The sequence below is a fragment of the Peromyscus maniculatus genome, chromosome 1, assembly GCF_049852395.1.
Source record: "Peromyscus maniculatus bairdii isolate BWxNUB_F1_BW_parent chromosome 1, HU_Pman_BW_mat_3.1, whole genome shotgun sequence".
In the NCBI taxonomy this organism is placed as follows: domain Eukaryota; kingdom Metazoa; phylum Chordata; class Mammalia; order Rodentia; family Cricetidae; genus Peromyscus; species Peromyscus maniculatus.
Window position 1 is genome coordinate 31,544,009 of NC_134852.1, and position 12,823 is coordinate 31,556,831.

Here is a 12,823-nt window from a genome sequence, read left to right on the forward strand (position 1 = left end):
GACCCGCTCAATATTAACAACAATAGATGTCAATATAGCAAATAGAAATGCAAAGTGATTAAGAGTTTAGGGTCTGAGTCTTTCACACAGTCAATATTCAGAAACTAGTAAAACATTCATGGTACTCTACACTTCTTTCAACACATTCCGATCTTCTTTAGATTATTTCCAATGCCTAATATGAATACTGCATAGACACTAGCCTTATTGAGTACAAGACACAGAGAGGAGGAAACAATACATTTTTCATCATAGAGATACTTTTTCAAGTAGTTTGTTTCCAAGGTTTTGATCCATAAATATAAAATGCATAGACAGAAAGGACCTGTAATGAGTTTCTTACTACATTTGCATATTTATTCATTTTGTGTGCATGTTTCAACCCATAAGTGGAGGTCAGGGGACAATTTGTGTTAGCCAGTTCTCCAAGAACAGGGGATTGAACTTAGGTGGGTAAACCAGCCCATTATCTGCTAAGCCATTTCACTGGTCCACATTTGTTTGTGCATTTATTTCTGTGTGGCAGTTAGGGGCAGGTACTGGGAGGGAGTATGGCAAGCACTCATCCCAATTGAGCCATCTTGGTGGCCCATATACTGAGTTTCTTAACCTCATGCTGATATTTGAAGCATGACATTCCTACATTCCTGCACAAGATGCTTTTTTTTAAAAATAACTGTTTTTTTGGTGTGTAGTAGTATGTGTGTGTGTGTGTGTGTGTATGTGTATATATATATGTATATATATATATATATATATATATATATAGGTTTATAAGACTGGAGAGATAGCTCAATAGTTAAGAGCCCTGGCATCTCTTCCAAATGACAGGGGTTCAATTCCCAGCACCCACATGGTAACTTATTACTATCTGTAACTGAAGTTCCAAGGAATTCAACACCCTCTTCTGTCCTCCTCAGGTACCATTCATGCATCTTCTGTAGAGACATATAAGCAGCCAAAAGGCCCATATGATGCATCTGGCATCATAACAAAGATACCATCAAAATCCAGTTTCAAGGTGCTTTCATCCTGTCTCTTAAAATTCTGATGACTTTCATCTCTGATCTTTGATTCGTGTAGAGCTGATTTGTATATGTTGTTAGTGAAGGCTTAACTTCATTCTTTTACCTGGATATCACATTTATTCCAACATCCCTTGTGTAACATTTTTCATTTATCATTGAACAATCTTAGCAACGTAATCAAAACTCATCTGGTCACAGAGGGTCAAATGGACAGCAAGAATGCCTTCCAGGTTCTGTAACTCAGTAGGACAACTCTGTTTCACACCAATAAATACAAAAGAGCCAGAAGAAATGAATTTTTATAAATTTTTTCTTTTCTTTTTTAAGGTATGTTCTATTTGTTTTACATATCAACAACACATAACCCTGTCCTCCCTTCTCCTACCTCCCATTCTCCCCCCCAACCCACCCCTCATTCCCATCACCCCCAAGGCATGGTCTTCCCTGGGGAGTCAGCAGAGCCTGGTACCTACATTTGGGGCAGGTCCAATCCCCTCCTCCCTCTACCATGACTGAGCTAAGTGTCTCAGCATAGGCACTAGGTTCCAAAAAGCCAGCTCATACACTAAGGACAGGTCCCAGTCCCACTGCCTGGGGTCCTCCTAAACAGTTCAAGCTACACAACTGTCTCACTTATCCATAGGGTCTAATCCAGTTCCATGGGGATTCCTAGGCTATTGGACACAGTTCATGTGTTTCTACTAGTTTGGCTAGTTGTCTCTGTACTTTTCCCAATCATGGTCTCAATATCTCTTGCTCATATGATCCCTCCTCTCTCTCATTGATTGGACTCCTGGAGCTCCACCTGGGGCTTGCCCATGGATCTCTGCATCTGCTTCCATTGTCCCTGGATGAGGGTTCTATCATGATAGTTAAGTGTTTGGCCATCCCATCACTAGTGTAGGTCAGCTCAGGCACCCTCTCAACCATTGCCAGTATTCTAGAGTGGAGTCATCTATGTGGGTTTCTGGGGACCTCTCTAGCACTCTGCATCTTCCTATTCCCATGGTGTCTTCATTTATCATGATATCTCTTTCCTTGTTCTCCCACTCTGTTCCTGATCCAGGTAGGACCTCCTGCTCCCCTAAGCTCTCTTTGCCCTGACCCTTGCCCTCCATTATCCCCTCTTAACCCCAGCTTGATCATGTAGATGCCATCCATTTCTCCATCACTGGGCAATGCTATGTCTGTCATAGGGCCCTCTTTATTAGGTAACCTCCCTGGAGCTGTGAGTTGAAGTCTGCTTATCTTTTGTTTTTCATCTAGTATCCACTTATGAGTGAGTACCTACCATGTTTGTCTTTCTGAATCTGGGTTACCTCATTCAGGATGATTTTTTCCTAGTTCAATCCATTTGCCTGCAAATTTCATGCTGTCATTGTTTTTCTCTGCTGAGTAGTAATCCATTGTGTATATCTACCACATTTTCTTTATCCATTCTTCAGTTGAGGGGCATCTAGGTTGTTTCCAGGTTCTGGCTATTCCAAATAATGCTGCTGTGAACATAATTGAGCATGTGTCCTTGTGGCATGATTGAGCAATCCTTGGGTATATTCTCAAGAGTGGTATAGCTGGGTCTTAAGGGAGATCAATTCCCAATTTTCTCAGAAAGCAGCATACTGATTTCCAAAATATCCATACAAATTTGCACTCCCACCAACAGTGGAGGAGTGTTCCCCTTGCTCCACATCCTCTCCAACATAAGCTGTCTTCAGTGTTTTTGATCTTAGCCCTTCTGACAGGTAGTAGTAAGATGGCATCTCAGAGTCATTTTGATTTGCATTTCCCTGGTGACTAAGGATGTCTGTTGGCAGCAGACTCTGAACAGGGCTTGTGCATAGCCTGTTGGCTTGCCCTAAGTTGCCCTAAGGTGCCCTTTTGTCCTTCCTCTTTTCCTGTGTCAGTGAGTCACAGGATGTTTATGATATAGCTATTGCTGGAACATTGTCTCAAGAATCAGCTCTCTGCTTGTGGTCTTTCTGTCTGGCTGAGCTGCTGGGATGCGGATGGGAACCTGACCCCTTGGAGAGTAGGAAGTAGCAAGGTATATAAGGCTGATGGATAGTCAATAAATGGGCTCTCTTTGAATGAAAAACCACGGTGTGTCCTGAGTGCTCCTTAATCTCGACATCCCTCGGCAGTTCTGGGTCACAGGCCATGTGGGTCACTGCAGATGTCTTTCAGCCATTTGAGCTTCTTCTCTTGAGAATTCTCTGTTTAGCTCTATAGCCCATTTTTAATTGGACTGTTGTGTATTTTGATGTCTAATTTCTTGAGTTCTTTATATGTTCTGGATGTCAACTCTCTGTCAGATGTGGTGTTGATGAAGATATTTTCCCATTCTGTAGGCTGTCATTTTGTCTTATTGACTGTGTCCTTTGCCCTACAAATGCTTCTCAGTTTCAAAAGGTCCCATTTATTAATTGTTGGTCTCAGTGTCTGTACTGCTGGTGTTATATTTAGGAAGTGATCTCTGGTGCCAATACGTTCAAGACTTTCTCTTCTTCTCTGCTGTGGGATGTTCTGTATGTTAAATGTGTTGCTCTGATTGGTTAATAAATAAAACACTGATTGGCCAGTAGCCAGGCAGGAAGTATAGGTGGGACAAGCAGAGAAGAGAATGCTGGGAACAGGAAGGCTGAGTAGAAAGACACTGCCAGCTGCTGCCATGGAAAGTGTCATGTAAAGATACCAATAAGCTGCCAGCCACATGGCAACTTATAGATTAATAGATATGGGTTAATTTAAGATATAAGAACTAGATAACAAGAAGCCAGCCTCGGCCCTACAGTTAGTAAGCAATATAAGTCTCTGTGTTTTTACTCAGTTGGGTCTGAGTGCCTGAGGGATTGGCAGGTGAGAGAGATTTATCTTGACTGTGGGCCAGACAGGACTGGAAAAAGCTCAAGCTACAATTCTCTTACTTCCTACTTTCTCTTCTATCAGGTTTAGAGTAACTGGATTTATGTTGAGGTCTTTGATCTACTTGGACTTAAGTTTTGTGCACGGTGACTGATATGGATCTATTTGCAGTCTTCTACATGTTGACATCCAGTTATGCCAGCACCATTTCTTGAAGATGCTTTCTTTTTTCCATTGTATACTTTTGGCTTCACTGTTGAAAATCATCTATTCATAGGTGTCTGGATTAATGTCAGGGTCTTCAGTTCGGTTCCATTGGTCCATGTGTCAGTTTTTATGCCAGTACCAAGCTGTTTTTTATTACTGTAGGTCTATAATAGAGCTTGAAGTCAGGGATCATGATGCCTCTAGGGGTTGTTATATTGTGCAGGATTCTTTTGGCTATCCTGAGTTTTTTAGTTTTTCCATATGAGATTGAGTATTGTTCTATAAAGGTCTGTGAAGAATTGTGTTGGGATATGATGAGGATTGCATTGAATCTTTAGGTTTCTTTTGGTAAGTTTTCCACTTTTATTATGTTTTTTTTTTGTTTGTTTGTTTGTTTTTGTTTTTTTTTTTTTTGGTTTTTCGAGACAGGGTTTCTCTGCATAGCTTTGCGCCTTTCCTGGAGCCCAGGCTGGCCTCGAACTCACAGAGTTCCACCTGGCTCTGCCTCCCGAGTGCTGGGATTAAAGGTGTGCACCGCCGCCCGGCTTCCACTTTTATTATGTTAATCCTACCTATCCATGAGCATGGAAGTCTTTCCATTTTCTGATATCTTCTTCAACTTCTTTCTTCAGGAACTTAAAGTTTTTGTCATACAGGTCCTTTGCTTGCTTAGTTAGAGTTACCCCAAGGTATTTTATATTATTTGTAGCTTTTGTAAAGGGTGATGTTTCTGATTTCTTTCTTAGCCCATTTGTTATTTGTATATAGGAAGGCTACTAATGTTTTTGAGTTAATCTTGTATCCTGCCACATTACTGAATGTGTTTATCAGCTGTAAGAGTTCTTGGTCAAATTTTTGGGGTCACTTATATATACTATCATGTCATCTGCAAATAGTGAAAGTTTGACTTCTTCCTTTCCAATTTTTATCCACTTGATCTCCTTTTGTAGTTTTATTGCTCTAGCTAGAACTTCAAGTACTATATTGAATAAATATGGGGAGAGCGGACCATCTTGTTTTGTTCCTAATTTTGGTGGAATTGCTTTGAGTTTCTCTCCGTTTACTGTGATGTTCGCTCTTGGCTTGCTATCAATTGCCTTTATTCAGTTTAGGTATGTTCCCTGCATTCCTGATCTCTCCAAGACCTTTATTATGAAGGGGTGTTTGATTTTGTCAAAGGCCTTTTCAGCATCTAGTGAAATGATCATGTGGTATTTTTTCTTTCAGTTTGTTCATATGGTTTTAATATATTGACAGACTTTCATTTGTTTAACCATCCTTGCATCTCTGGGATGAACCCTACTTGATCAACGTAGTTGTTTTGATGTGTTCTTGGAGCTGTTTGCCAGTATTTTATTGAGTGTTTTGTTTCAATGTTCATGTTGGAGATTGGTCTGTAATTCCCTTTTTTATTGCATCTTTGTTTGGCTTGGGGATCAGAGTAACTGTAGCCTCATAGAAGGAGTTTGGTAACATTCCTTTGGTTTCTATTGTGTGGAACAATTTAAAGAGTATTGATATTAACAACTCTTCTGTGAAGATCTGGTTGAATTCTGCATTGAAACCATCTGGTCCTGGACTTTTTTTTGGTTGGGAGATTATTAATGATAGTTTCTATTTCATTAAGTGTTAGTGGTTTATTTAAATGGTTCATCTCTTCCTGATTTAATTTAGGTATGTGGTAGCTGTCCAGAAAATTGTACATTTCTTTTAGATTTTCCAATTTTGTGGAGTACAGGTTTTTGAAGTATGACCCAATGATTCTCTGTAATTCCTAATTGTCAGTTGTTATGTCTCCCTTTTCCTTTGTAATTTTCTGAATTTGGATGCTCTCTCTCTGCCTTTTGGTAGTCTGGATAAGGGCTTGTCTTTCTTGCTGATTTTCTCAAAGAACCAACTCCTTGTTTCATTGATTCTTTGTATTATTCTATTTGTTTCTATTTTATTGAACTCTTTGTTTCTATTTTATTCAGCTCTCAATTTGATTATTTCCTGGCATCTATTTCTCCTGGGTGACTTAGCTTCTTCTTGTTCTAGAGCTTTCAGGTGTCTTGTTAAGTCACTAGTGTGAGATATCTCCAACTTCTTTATGTGGGCATTTAGTGCTATGAATTTTCATCTTAGCACTGCTTTCATAGTGTCCCATAAGTTTGGGTATGTAGTATATTCATTTTCACTGCTGTCTAGGAAGTCTTTAATTTCTTTATTTCTTCCTTTACCCTTTAGTGATTCAGTAGAGCATTATTCAGTTTCCATGAGATTGTAGACTTTCTGTAATTTTTGTTGTTGTTGAAATCTAACTTTAAACCATGGTGGTCTGATAGAATACAGGAGGTTATTCCAATTATTTTGTATCTGTAGAGGTTTGCTTTGTGACCCAGTATGTTGTCAATTTTAGAGAAGGTTCCATGGGGTGTTGAGAAGAAAGTATATTCTTTTTTTGTTAGGGCGGAATGTGCTTTAGATATTGATTAAATCCATTTGATTTATAACATCAGTTAAGGCCCTTATTTCTCCATTAAGTTTCGATTTGGCAGATCTGTCCAGTAGTGAGAGTGGGGTGTTGAGGTCTCCCACTATTAATGTGTAGGGTTTTATGTGTGATTTAAACTTTAGTAATGCTTCTTTACATATGTGGGTGCCCTTGTATTTGGGGCATAAATGTTCAGAATTGAAACTTCCTCATCGTGTATCTTTCCTGTGATGTGTATATAATGTCCTTCTTCATCTTTTTTGATTGATTTTAGTTTCAAGTCTATTATGTGGAATATTAGAATAGCTATAACAGCTTGCTTCTTAAGACCATTTGATTGGTAAGACTTTTCCCAGTCTTTTATTCTGAGGTAGTATCTCTCTTTGAAATTGAGGTGTGTTTCTTGTATGCAGCAGAGAAATGGGTCCTGTTGTGTATTCAGTCTATTAGTCTGTGTCTTTTTATAGGTGAATTAATTCCATTGATATTAAAGGATATTAATGACCAGTGATTGTTAGTTCCTGTTACATTTTGGTAGTTAGTGAGTGTGTATTTCTCTTCTTTGGGCTTTGCTGCTGGGGGTTATCTATTGCCTGTATTTTCGTGTGTGTATCTGACTTCCTTAGGTTGGAATTTTTCTTCTAGTGCTTTTTGTAAGGCTGGATTTGTGGATAGGTATTGTTTTAATCTGGTTTTATTTTAAAATGTCTTGTTCACTCCGTCTATGGTGATTGAAAGTTTTGCTAGGTATATTATTCTAGGCTGGCATCCATTTTCCCTTAGTGTCTGCATTATGTCTGTCCAGCTTCTTCTGGCTTTCAAAGTCTCCATTGAGAAACTGAGTGTCATTCTAATGGGTTTGCCTTTATAAGTCACTTAGCCTTTTTCTTTTACTGCTCTTAATATTCTTTCTTTATTCTGTAGATTTAGTTGTGTAATTATTATGTGGCAAGAGGATATTTGGGAGTGTCTAGTCTGTTTGGTCTTCTACAGGCTCCTTCTATCTTCATAGCTATTTCCTTCTTTAAGTTTGGAAAGTTTTCTTGTATGATCTTGCTGAATATATTTTCTGTGCCTTTGAGTTGGTATTCTTTTCCTTCTTCTATCCCTATTATTCTTAGATTTGGCCTTTTCATGTTATCACAGATCCTGGACATTTTGTGTTATGACTTTTTTGGCTTTGGTATTTTCTTTGACTGATGAATCTGTTTCCTCTATTGTATCATCTACACCAGAGATTCTCTCTTCCAATGCTTGTATTCTGTTGGTTATGCTTGCATCTGTGTTTCCTGTTTGTTTACTCAGATTTTCTATTTCCAGCATTCCCTCTATTTGTGTCTTCTTCATTGTTTCTATTTCCCTTTTCAGGTCTTGAATTGTTTCCCTCACATGTTTAATTGCTTTTTCTGGTTTTCTTTAAGGGATGTATTGCTTTCTTCCACATTTTTTATTTGTCTTTTCCTGTAGTTCTTTATTGATTTCTTCCAATTTTTTGTTTGTTTTTTCCTCAATTTCATTTTTTCTTGAAAGTCCTCTAGCATCTTCATGATGCTGTTCTTAAGGTTGCTTTCTTCTGCTTCTTCTACTTTGTGATGTTCAGGTCTTGCTGTTGGAGGAGGGCTAGGTTCTGGTGATGCTGTATTGCTCTTTATGTTGTTGTATGTATTTTTTCCTTGACATCTGCCCATCTCCTCCTCTAATAGACATAAGAGGTTGCTGTGTCTGAGTGAGTTGGTATTGTTCTACTCTGTGCTTGTTGTGTCTGTGTCTCAGGGGGCCCCTCTAGGTCCAATATTAGTACTTGGTCTCATTTGGAGCAGGCAGATTCTGTTTCTCAGGGAGCTGCTCTTGGGTGAACCCAAGCTTGTTGATTCTGTGACTCACAGAGCCACTCTCGGTTTTATTAGGGCTCTTGGTCTAGTCAGAGAATACAGATTCTGTGTTTCAGGAAGCCTGTCTTGGTCCAATGAGAAGTGGCAGATCCTACGTCTCAAAAAGCCACTCTTGGTCTAATGAGGGCTGGCAGATTCCCTGTCTCAGGAGGTTACTCTTGTTCCAATGATAGCTCTTTGTTCAATGAGGGCTGCCGGCTTGGTTTCCATGCCTTAGGAAGTGGCTGGGGTCTCAGGGGGATGGGTATGGGGGAAGGGTGTGTAGATTGCAGGGTCTGGTAGGGGGTCTTGTTGAGGGAGGGGCCTTCACAAAGCAGCCCTGCCTGCTGGCCAGCAACTGGGACAGAGTTAGGTGGGGGTTCACGGGGACCAGCTGTGTTCCATGGATGGGGCCAAGGGATAGGACTTTCTGGGTATGGAGCCTCAATAGTCTTTCAGATAACACCTGACCACAGGAACCAGAGTGGTGAATATTTACATCTACAACAATTAGGACAATGAGAAAAAGATGTGATCATGAAAAAACTGTAATGTTAATGTAAAAATTGCTATGTGACATTCTCCCATCTTCAGATCCTTCCAAGGACTGCCAGAGTGGATATGAATTAGACTGCAGCCTAAAACACACTCTCTCCCCACCTGCCACAGGCAAGGACTTGAAGGAAGATAGATGTCCAGTCTAGAAACACAGTCCTTACAGGAGTACTAGGAGAGAATACCCTGCTTATTGCCTCACCTCTCCTAATCTACCTTCTCACAGAAAGTGCACTCCCCAAAGGAACAAACAGATGTCAGACACATTCAGAGAGTTCTTGTCACTTGCTCAGTGAGGATGAATTTATTGTGATGCTTCTTCTCTTTTCTGTCCATGACAGGTGGACGTCGACTTTCATTACAGAGTATTATTGGCATTATTGCCCAATGTCTGATGGGGCTGATTGCAGTAATATTTGTACTGGTTTTCCTGTGGCGCAGACATCATGGCAGGTGAAGTGTTTTCCACCCTTCCACCTACTCTTCCATTCCCTCCATGCTCGGGAAAGGGAAGAGGCTTCCTTCACTTTGTGTCTGGACTCCATCTTCTTCTCTTTGCTATGTGTGTGCTGTGTGCCTCATATCACTGCCTTCCTATGTCCTGTACCCCACTGTCTGTTGGTCATGGTCATTTCTTTCCTTGTGAAGTTTGGAGATAAAATGACTTCATCTTTCACCAGGGAGCCACAAATTGAGAACAATATTAAACAAGAGGACAATGAGCCAACCAACCTCAATAAAACCTCAAAAGCAGCTTCAAATGTGAAACCTCAAAAGGAAAAGAAGCCAAAAGTAAATTCTCAACCAAATTACCACCCACAGCACCAGCTAGAAAACAGCAAATATGATGGGGTAAAAGGATCAAAGGCTAGGAGGGGCTGGTTAGATTCGAAAAAGAGGCAGCACCAAGAAAGGCAGTGGCAGCCATGACACCATTGCTGTGAACACACAGCAATGACACCAGGCAGCTCCCAGGAAACATTGGCTCCCAGGGTCCTTCCCAACTGAGGAACCAAACAACAGTGACAATGTCTCCCATTTCTTTAGGACAAGAACTAAGAGCATGCTCAGTGAGGACAACTGGACCCATCTACCCACAGTAAGTAAAGGCACTGACCCTCGGGAATCAAAGGTCTCACCACCTGCCCGTCCTTCCACAGCATCCTGGACACCAGCCACTGTCTCCTGTCTGACTTACAGAGTAGATCTTCTCTTCCCAGCCTCTGGCTGGCATTTTCTTTAGGCTACCAAGTAGCTCCCAAATAAAGACATGGAGACTTATTATTAATTATGAATGCTCAGTGTTAGCTGAGGCTTGTGTAACTAGCTCCTTTACCTTAATTTAAACTGTTTCTATTCTTCTATGTTTTGCCTCAGGCCTTTTAACCTTTCTTTAATTCTGTATGTCCTACTTTCCTGCTTCCTCCCATCTGTCTGTCTGACCCCAGATCTCCCTGGCTTCTTTTCTTCTTTCTTTTTTAAGCCTAAATACCTCCTCCTACTTACTCTCCTGCCTAGATGTCTCACCTATCTATCCTCCCTCACTATTAGCCATTCAGCTTTTTCTTAGACAATTCTGTTGCCTTGGGTAAAACAGCAACACATCTTTACTTAGTTATACAAACACAACACATCTTTACATTGTTAAACAAATATTGCACAACACCAGCCCTCAGGTTCTGTAGGTCCTCACCCTCTTTCCAGCCACAGGAGACCAAGTCAGTGCTGGAGGGACACTCAGTTCACCTAGGCTAGGCTGGCATGAGGGATCCACATGTCCAAGAGCAAGTTCCTGAACCTAATGCCTTCCCTGCTGTATGTGAAGGTTGTGGGCATTCATTCTCCCTTAGGGGGACTCTCTACTATGTGAGTCTGGTTGCAAGGACCACTGTGCTCCTCTTTGTCATAGGAACATGTCAGTCACAAATACCACTGAGGAAAGGATAATCAAGGCTTTGTGAACTTGGAGAACTCCTGAACTAAATAATCCAGGTCTTTGTCCTTGTTAGCTCTCCTCTGGTCCTAATAAGCTAGGTCTGTGAAACAGACTCTGGAGGATGCAAATCCTGTAACTGAACTTGGGCATCACCCCCTTCAACCCTCACCCCACATCTACTACTACTTCCTGCTGCCTCCTTCGGCTACAAATCACAAGTCTCAGATGAGCTTTGTACTTCCATGCTCTGGGGACTCTTCTGTTGCTTCCCCAGGTCACTTCACAACTCTCCTAATGAGGTAAGCACTGCCACTTTCACTGTCTGCTTCCTCTCAGAAGTCTCTGGAGAGATGGGGACACTCAGAGCCACAACTGTGTGTCCTTAGTTCCTCCTGCATCAGACAAGGAGCTGCACCTCTCTCACCCTTAGCCTGCTCACCTGCATTCTGCCCACTAGAAAACAGGTTACAGGTGTGGGTGAGCTAACCCCTGTGTAGTTCCCAGCACAGACCCAAAGGAGGAAGGGCCACACCCCTCTCCCTTGTCTCTGCTCATCTGGACTTGCTCTGACTTTCAAAGGAAAGACTCCATTCCAACCAGTCATAAGTGCAGGCTCTGGGATCTCATTCTGACCCCTCCTCTGCCCAGCATACCAGTCCCTTGTAGTCTGGCAGATGGATTCAGACAAGAGACATCCTATCGTGTAGGAGACTGGCAGGTTTCTTAGAGAATGATGGGAGGCATGCTCTACAGTGAGGGTGGACATTGGCCAAAGGGCCACTGCAGTTGAAAGGCCCTCAAGGAGTGAGAATAGACAATGGCCAGGGACCATAGGCTCCATATTAAAGTGGGCTGGGTGCTGTCTTCTAAAGTCTCTGGCACAGGAGGCCTTCATGAGATGTTGTTCTGGGCAGGACAAACAGACCATGTGGGTTGACTCTAAAGGAGGGGACTATTGTGTGTCTCTACTCTTTGCCAGAAGGTTCAAGCCACATAGTAACCTATATTCTTCTTAGCAATTGAGATGGTCACTTAGAGAATTTAAAGGCTGGCAATGTAGTCCTATTGCTAGAGTGCTTGCCTGGCTGCCCCTGGCCTAGGTTTGATCCACAGAATCACAGTGGAGCACACCTGTAGTCACAGCACTGGAGAACATGGGAACTCTCTGGGCTACATGAGAGCTGGTTCACACCAACACACACACACACACACACACACACACACACACACACACACACACACACACACACATACACAAACCAGGTTTAGGGCAGAGGTGATGGTTTAGTGTGTAAAGTGCAGTTTACAAATCTGACACCCGAGTTCAGTCCCCAAACCCTGAGGTAAAAGAGGAGAACCCCCTCCTGCAAGTTTTCCTCTGAGATGCACCCATGTTCTGCTTGTCTGTCTGTCAGTCTGACTCTGTCTGTGTCTCTGCCTCTGTGTCTTGAGACTGACTGTATGATCATACTTTTCAGGTGGATGGCCTTCACATTATTTCCTGGAAAACAATGTCCAGCAACACAAATCCCTAACTTCAGTCTTCCCAGTTCCACCAGCAACAGAAACAGTCTTCTGAAATAAAAAAAAATTAGTGATGGGACCTGTCCCATTAGCTTCTGCTCATGTATTCCCAGTCTCCTGCCCTTCACTGGGGATGGGGTTAGCGGAGGAGAGTCCCCAAAAGACACAACACTAAAGCCCCAGCCTTCAGAGTCAGCAGAGAAAAAGGCAGATAGTGGATTGGGTAGCCTGTGGCTAGCAGAAAAGGGATTGCTAGTGAGGGATTGCGCCCTTTCGAGTACAGAGCAAGAACACTTTATGAAGTCCACTGTAGCCAGGGATCCAGCTGAGTAGTGATCCGAAATCTGGCTGTGGTAGAGAAAAATGG

General features: G+C 41.8%; 1 protein-coding gene and 1 long non-coding RNA gene across 16 annotated transcripts in view; both read left to right on the forward strand.

Moving 5' to 3' along the window:
- The window catches only part of LOC143273511 (cell adhesion molecule CEACAM5-like), a 386,206-nt gene that overhangs the window by 62,038 nt on the left and 311,345 nt on the right, over positions 1-12,823 (forward strand). The window lies entirely within an intron of this gene.
- On the forward strand, positions 1,222-9,695 carry LOC143273714 (uncharacterized). The gene is made up of 3 exons (XR_013051896.1): positions 1,222-1,355; positions 9,338-9,449; positions 9,677-9,695. It is a non-coding gene; the product is annotated as an uncharacterized LOC143273714 (long non-coding RNA).